Source organism: Camellia sinensis, chromosome 5, assembly GCF_055761805.1.
Source record: "Camellia sinensis isolate YWXY chromosome 5, ASM5576180v1, whole genome shotgun sequence".
NCBI lineage: Eukaryota > Viridiplantae > Streptophyta > Magnoliopsida > Ericales > Theaceae > Camellia > Camellia sinensis.
In genome coordinates, this window is record NC_138965.1 from 205,940,862 (window position 1) to 205,948,283 (window position 7,422).

Below are 7,422 nucleotides of genomic sequence, written 5' to 3' on the forward strand. Positions count from 1 at the left end.
TATCTTTTCTCAAATGAAATACCACCCAAAAAAAAAAGAGTACTTGTAAATTTCTTGGATTGATGGCGTTTTTCTCATGTTTGGTTAATATCCCGCACTAATTGTTAGGGCGTTGTTCACCCAAAAAATATTGTTACGGCGCAAAGTTCTTCTTACAAAGTAGGGAGTGGTTATAATGCGCAAGTGCATATTATGGAAAAAAATTTATTTTTTGTAAGAGAAATTATAAATTTTGTAATAAGAAAGTTACGATATTTATGATAAAAATTATGAATTTTGAAGTTATGATGTGTATTTTAAAAGTTTTGTATAACTAAAGTTATACTTTTTGTTAGATAAGTTATACATTGTGGGTGTTTGGAAAGTGAGTTCACTACTAAAAAAAGTACTTTTTGCGACCGCTACAAGCCGTCGCAAATAATAAAAAAACAGTCGCAAAAGACTTTTTGCGACGGCTTATGCGACGGCAAATGAGGGTCGCGAATGTGGGGGTGGCAAATACTTTTTGCGACCGCAAAATAATAATCGCAAACTATTTGCGACTGCCTAACCTACTTTTTGCAACTGCTATTTTGCCGTCGCAAAAAAAAAAAAAAAAAAAAAAACACTTTTAGCGACTATTTTTTTACTGTCACAAATAATTATTTTGATAATAAAATCATATACGTTTGCTACAATAAAAAAATCAATTGCAAGCACTTAACAATTTTTTTTAATAAAAAATAACAAAATTAACAAATTAATTTAAATTTATAATAGAAATACTAACCTATTCACATATAAATGTGCAAACAAAATATAAACTTTCATACATGCAAAAACAAATATCCATCAACCATCCTTAAAATATATTGTCCTAAAAGATTCAAGTCCTCAAAAAAAATAAAAAAAATAAAAATAAAAAAAGAGCAACATAATCTCAGTTTGGCTCCCAACCCGTTCGATTATATCAACTACTCCCTCAACAAAACCTGCAAAAACATATACACGTGACTTGAAAATTTAATGCAATATAACTTGAAATAATAAAAATAAAACTATTTCAAAAGAAATTGTCAAGAGAAAAATAAAAAGATTCATTCTCTAAATTCTTTTGCTTGGAGTAAATTACAAAAATATAGATGCCAATTTATAATTTGCACAAATAAATAGACAAGAAAATGGTCACCCAATCCAATCAGATTAATGAATAAACCAAAGAATTTGAAAAATGAACATAATTAACATAATCTTTGTCCTAGCATAGATTAATACCAAAAGGAAACAAGAAGAAGAAATTTGACTTCACTATTTAGAAGTTCACATCAAGTTTCTGACTTCACTAATGTAATTCAAGAATTTGCAATAAAGAATTTTGGAAACCGTTTATCAAAAACAAAGAGGTGCTGTGAAAGAGTAATCCCACTAGATTTATTTGAGAGTGCCCATGACAACATGATGCAAACATCTCTTTGTTTCAATGTATATTAGATTTGAATATTGTGTACGGGCGCGCGCGCGCGTGTGAGAGAGAGGGGCAAGGAATGAGAATTAATGGAAAAGTAAACACCAAAAAAAAGACAATAAAATTGACAGAATGAGTTACCTCGCAATAGACTTCTGTCTGGTTTGCATTTCCATAAAGAGGTAGGTACACAACTCAAATAACGACACCAAGAACAGTATTGATTCCCATCAACCCCTTGGAGGAGTAAAACCATGCCAATAGTAAAGCTGTCAAAATTCGTGTCATTGATCAGATGCCAGCCAAACTACACCATATAATTAAAGGGATTTACCGACGCATACTATAATGAAAATTCACAAAACCTAAAAAGCCTTTTCTTAAGATTTTCCAGAATTGTTCATCCAGTTTGCTATAACTAGAAATACATGCTGCATTTTGTTCCATATCCAATGGATATTCATAGAAATATCAAGCTATCATTATATGCATGTTGGGAAACATGAATTCACCAATAGTCCATGAATGTTACCATCAAATTATCATTGTATTTATGTTGTCATGCATCAATTATCACCACTAACATGCTTCTTTCCAACTCACTTCATCTGAAGTGAATAGTGACAATTTCAACCATGTGTGTTAGAGAGAATTCAAAGCCATCATCCACTGGTATTTTTCAAAGGCTTGCAACTTTGAAGTAAATATTCAACAACAATTCAACTATCAATAGCAAAGCCTATTCATCATAAATTTCTACCATTTAATTAAACTAAGCTTTCAAGATCCAAATACATATGGAACAGCCCATAAATTTGACTAAATTCATAAATACTTGGTGGATGGTTTTTTTTTTTTAATTTTATTTGTTCTTCTGGGAAAAAGAATTGATTAACAGTAAAGGGCTTCTGGTATTTGCATTAAACTAAGGGAAGATTAACAGCAAGTTCTAAGGACCAATAATACACTTCTCATTGTTAGAGGTGAAAGTTTTGTTCAGAGTAATAACGCTTCATATCCTTCATGTTGAGAATATGAAATTTTGTTAGAGTTTTGCTGCGAAGCAACATTGACCTATTGATCATGTAAGAAAATAAACAGAAACAAAAAAAAAATCCATAATTTCATTGTGTAGAACTCTCTCTCTAGCAAAGGTGTATGAACCCAACTTCACTGATTTGTCCCAATCCCCACTGGCTCTTTCTATATCTTGAGAGAGAGAGAGAGAGAGAGAGAGAGAGAGAGAGAGAGAAAGATGTTTTTCCTTTCCATGGAACAATGTTTTTGCCCTAATTTGTTATGTTCATCATACATAGAATCATCTCACTTCCTAAAAGCAATTGTCACTTACTAATATTGGTTGATTTTGGCCTTTAAAGCAGGTTTGATATCATATTGGAAATAGATTCAGATAACAGACAATCAATCAGTTAAGAAACACAGATGGGTCATCAAAATCACCATTATCCTCTGTTCTTGCTTCTTTTTTTCTTTTTTTCACAAAACTCTCATTCTCATTTATGGAGTTGGTTCTCTTCCTCCAAAGAGACTCTTACTGAGAACCCTTCAGAGAATAGAGCAATTTTCAATGACATAGTGGGCGAATTCTCCATGGAAAGTCTGAACAACTGAAAGGGGATCCAACTAGTTAAGAATGATAGAAAAAAAGATAGTTGCATCAAATTCGTGTTGGCAAAATGCTTACCAAAATCTTTTTGCTGGATGTTCGGAGATCCTAGCTGGTGAAGAGAAGCGGTCTAGACTTGTTTGGCATCTCAGCGATTGCTTCCAGAAAGACTCTGGCAGGCCTCATTTACCTCATTGCGACGCAAAATCTAGCATGTTGAAATGCCTCACAAAATTGGACGAGGATGCGCGGAAGATCTATCTCGAGTTTTATCTTGAAACCAACTCCATCTGCCATCAATTACAGTAAAGCATATACGTATAATTTATGTATATCCAAGTTCATTGGTTTTAATACAGTCACTGACTAGAATTTTGATTTCATGGTATTGAAGGACTGATGCATTCAAGCGTCAAACAAAGAGATTGGTGAATGAACTAAAAAATTCAGCCCAATTTGCAGAAGACAAATTAAAGACCATAGAAGAGAAAGCAGAGGGCCTGTTGCAAAATTCGCACCTTATACATGATTCTTTGGCTTCGATTAATGTTCAAACCCAACAAGTGGCGAAACTGACGCAGAATGTTGAAGTTCAAGTTAACCTCGTGTTAAGGAATACAGAAGTAGTTTATGAGCAATCCAAAGGAATTACAACTTCTCAGTCAGAACTACAAGAAAAACAAGCAACGATGAAGGACAAGTTAGAAGAATCAATGGCAAAGCTGCATGAATCTTCCAATAAAGTTGGCGAAGAAATAAGTAACATGAAGAATCAAGCTATTGAAATTGAGGAGGAGATCAGTAAAGTTGGAAATGCAATGTCTTCAAAAATGAACACTCTCCAACAAAGAGCCGATGATATTGGTAATATGGCAGGGATTTCGTTGGAGAAGCAAAAACAAGTTCTAGATGGACAATCATTGGCGTTTGAGGGTCTTCAGTCACTAACTATTTCAGTTGCAGGCTCTAGAAGAGAACAGGTAAAAAAAAAAATTAAAAAAAAAAAAGAACATCAAATTCAAAAAAGTTCCATCAAGGTCCTCCCTATGAATATTTTCTTTTCTTTTCGGTGTTTGCAAGGGTACTCTGCAAGAATTTGCTGAACTTGGGAATAGACAACAAGAGGAGCTTCTTTTTTTTTTTTTGAGAACGAACAAGAGGAGCTTCTTAGAAGACAAGAACTGCTTCAACAAGCCCATGATCATTTGGTTGAAAGTTCAAAAACAATATTGGCGGCTCAGGTTGGTGTTTCTATAAAGAGTAACCTAAAAACATGAAATGAATAGCCTAAAAACATGAAATGAAAATCCACATGAAACAAGCTCCTTCAAGCCCATTTCAACTAAAGCATACTCTCTATATTTCCTTCTATAGTTACACATCCGATCATCAAGAGCAATGACTTGAATAAGAATGATGTGATGAGAAGAGGAAGATATAATGATACATAGGTAGTTTGACCATATCCAAGCGTATCTATAGCAAATTTATTAATAACTTTTAGAGACTAGATTGTTGACAGTAGTAGTTCAAAGTGCTTTAGAGCAAAACTTTGAATAAAGCATAGCACAACCATCAGAGTTGTCAATATCAAATTCATCAATATTCTGGATCTGCTCTTGTTGCTTCTCAAAAGGCTAACCTTACAATTCAAATCACAATCAATTAACATCACAAAGATTATGAAACATACAGGGAACTTTGAAAAAATTATTGATGCTCAGAAATCACAATAAAAATTATCACGAATTGAAATATAAATATGGCCTCAATGAACAACAATTGAAATATAAAAAGCAGATAGAAAGAGGAAACACAATGATCGAAGAGAAGAAGAGAGTGCGAACAGAGCGATTATCTGTTGGAAATTGAAACTACATGAAATGAAATAGTGAAAAACAGAAATCACGTATCTCTGAAGAAATCGCGAAGAACAAAATTCCAAATGATATTGAAGGCATCGATCATAAGAAGAAATCGCAAAGAACATAAATTGAAGAATAGAAATCATGAAGGACAGATGAATGTATCGATCTAAACCCTAGCAAATATATATACACATACACACACAGGCGATAGAGATCGAGAGAGTGAGAGGAATTAAGAGATCGAGAGATATTGAGAGATCAAGAGAGGAAGGGTGATTCATACCTGTGTTTGGGCGAGCGAGAGAAAGAGAGCGATGCCGAGAGTTTGAGAAAGACTAACAAGGGAAAATATAAATAAATGAAAATAAGTGAAATAAAGCACATACATAACCTCGACTTGGAAAATGGTATATTTTTTGCTACGGTTAAATAGACGGTCGCAAAAAAATAGACGTAAAAAGTCAATTTTCTAGTAGTGTAAGTAGGAACTGCGAACCTGAAAGAGCCTTCAAAGAAGAAAGCAGCAAAGAAAACCCAAATTTAAGCAGACAGATGTTACTGCACTTTTAATGCGCACAAGCTATCTTTTTTTAAAAGAACAGCAGGGGGCAGGGAGCCTGAGCCAATTGGTAATGCCTTACGTTTTAAGCACATGGTATAACAGCAACATTGCTCATTGTGCATTACAAGACTAAAGAAATGGAAACAACTAACATTACCTATTTTCATTAGATGGTATCTTATGTGGATTTCCCAATTTATCAGTATTTGCTTTTTCACAATTGTTTTTGCTATTATATTTTGCACTTTAGATTAACTTGTGGTCTAAAACCACTGCCATTAAGCAAATTGGTCCTAATAACCATGCAAACTTAGTCAAATATACTACCTCAGCCAACGGTGTGCTTAGAGGAATAGCTAAAATCATTTCTATCACATCCACGATTTTTTGAAAAGCTGGATGATCATCGCATTCATTCAAAAGAAATACAATTCTCTGTTGAAGAATTGTAACTAGCTCCACCATCTTAACCATCACAGGAGCATTTGAATCCTAGACACAATTAAAAAAGGAGATAAAAGGTTAAGGACCAAATGAGTTTAAAAAGTAAATTGTAAAATACATAGAAATAAAGCTTGGAAAACCTTGTAAAAAATATATGCATGAGCTGATTTATGAGACGAATTTAATTTCTGTTCATGCTCCAAACAAAGGCGGAACAAGTGTTTAAGAGCAAGTTTAGCATCCAAACTGGACAATAGTAATCCCTCTAAACCTGGACAAAAAGACATCATATGAAATATGTTCTCGTATGAACAAATTACCGCATATTACTTAGATGAAAGTTTTAAAATTAATCACCATTAATCATTCTTATTCCTAGTCTGTAGGAGTCAAGGATGACAACCAATCTGCTTCAGAGACCTTTAGAATTCCAGGCTGCTTTGGGGACCAGAAATTAGAATAAAAATAGTTCATGGTATAAACCTCAGTTTGAATATAGAATACACAAGCACATACAAAGAAATAAAATAACTGAATGTGGCATAAGTTTTAGAAGGCCACAATGATGGAAGCAACAAAACTAAGATCTGAATATATATAGCTAGCATAGAAATAACAAACAAAAGGTAAGTGGCAGATATATTTGATTTGACGTTTATATCAAATTAGAATTAATATCCTCTGTTAAGAAAATGATTAACTCAGTGCAAGAAACATGTTCTCCGTATTAGATTCTCAACACAAAAATTAAAAGACACTACTAGCTTATACTGAGAGCAAGGTAATTGAGTTGCGAAGGTGGAAGGACATTAGGGGAAATAGGGGCAATTGCCCCTGCAGAGATTGAAAGAAAAAAAAAAAAATGTAGCCACTTATACTGTCATTCAACAATAGCTTGCAGAAAATTTAGCCCCACTCACCTTTGAATTTTGCCCCATTTTGATGAGTTATATGAATTTAGATGTACCGTAAGATTTGAGTTTTTGGTATAAATTTGTTTAAAAATCTTGTGAGTCATGTAAACTTTTTATATAATTTTAGAGCTCTAAAAGCCTCTACCATAGAAAGTAATAGATAGTATTATATATCATAAATTTTAATAAAATGTGCAAAATTTAGAAATAGAATTGCATTCAAATCAATTGAGCCTAATTCATTTTCTCCCCCCTGTTTTATGTTCTTTAATGAACACTGAAGTCACAACAAATATTAGAGTTCTCATATTGTCAACAAATACACTTGGCAAGTGAGGGCTCTGTAATATAAAATGTAGTATCATTTATTGAATTGATTTTGCAATCCACAATATGTCATTGAACAAGGATTTATTTGGATTATGTATTAATGATTTGGTTCTGTGTAAACTCAACTTCTATTTATTAAGCAATCCACAATATGTTTTAAGGATTTATTTGAAAATTGCCAAAAAAAGAAGAAAAAAGAAAATCAGAAATGCATTACAAACTTAAGATTTCAA

The 7,422-nt window shown here is 33.1% G+C and overlaps 1 long non-coding RNA gene and 1 pseudogene across 1 annotated transcript; one reads left to right on the plus strand and one right to left on the minus strand.

Annotated features, from left to right (window-relative positions):
* The first annotated feature begins 3,098 nt into the window (after nt 1-3,098).
* LOC145792041 (protein GAMETE EXPRESSED 1 pseudogene) lies at nt 3,099-4,943 on the plus strand (annotated as a pseudogene).
* Nucleotides 4,944-5,876: 933 nt separating this feature from the next.
* On the minus strand, nt 5,877-6,424 carry LOC145790340 (uncharacterized). The gene is made up of 3 exons (XR_014329024.1): nt 6,303-6,424; nt 6,086-6,216; nt 5,877-5,993 (listed from the first exon to the last, which is right to left on the minus strand). It is a non-coding gene; the product is annotated as an uncharacterized LOC145790340 (long non-coding RNA).
* Nucleotides 6,425-7,422: the final 998 nt, after the last annotated feature.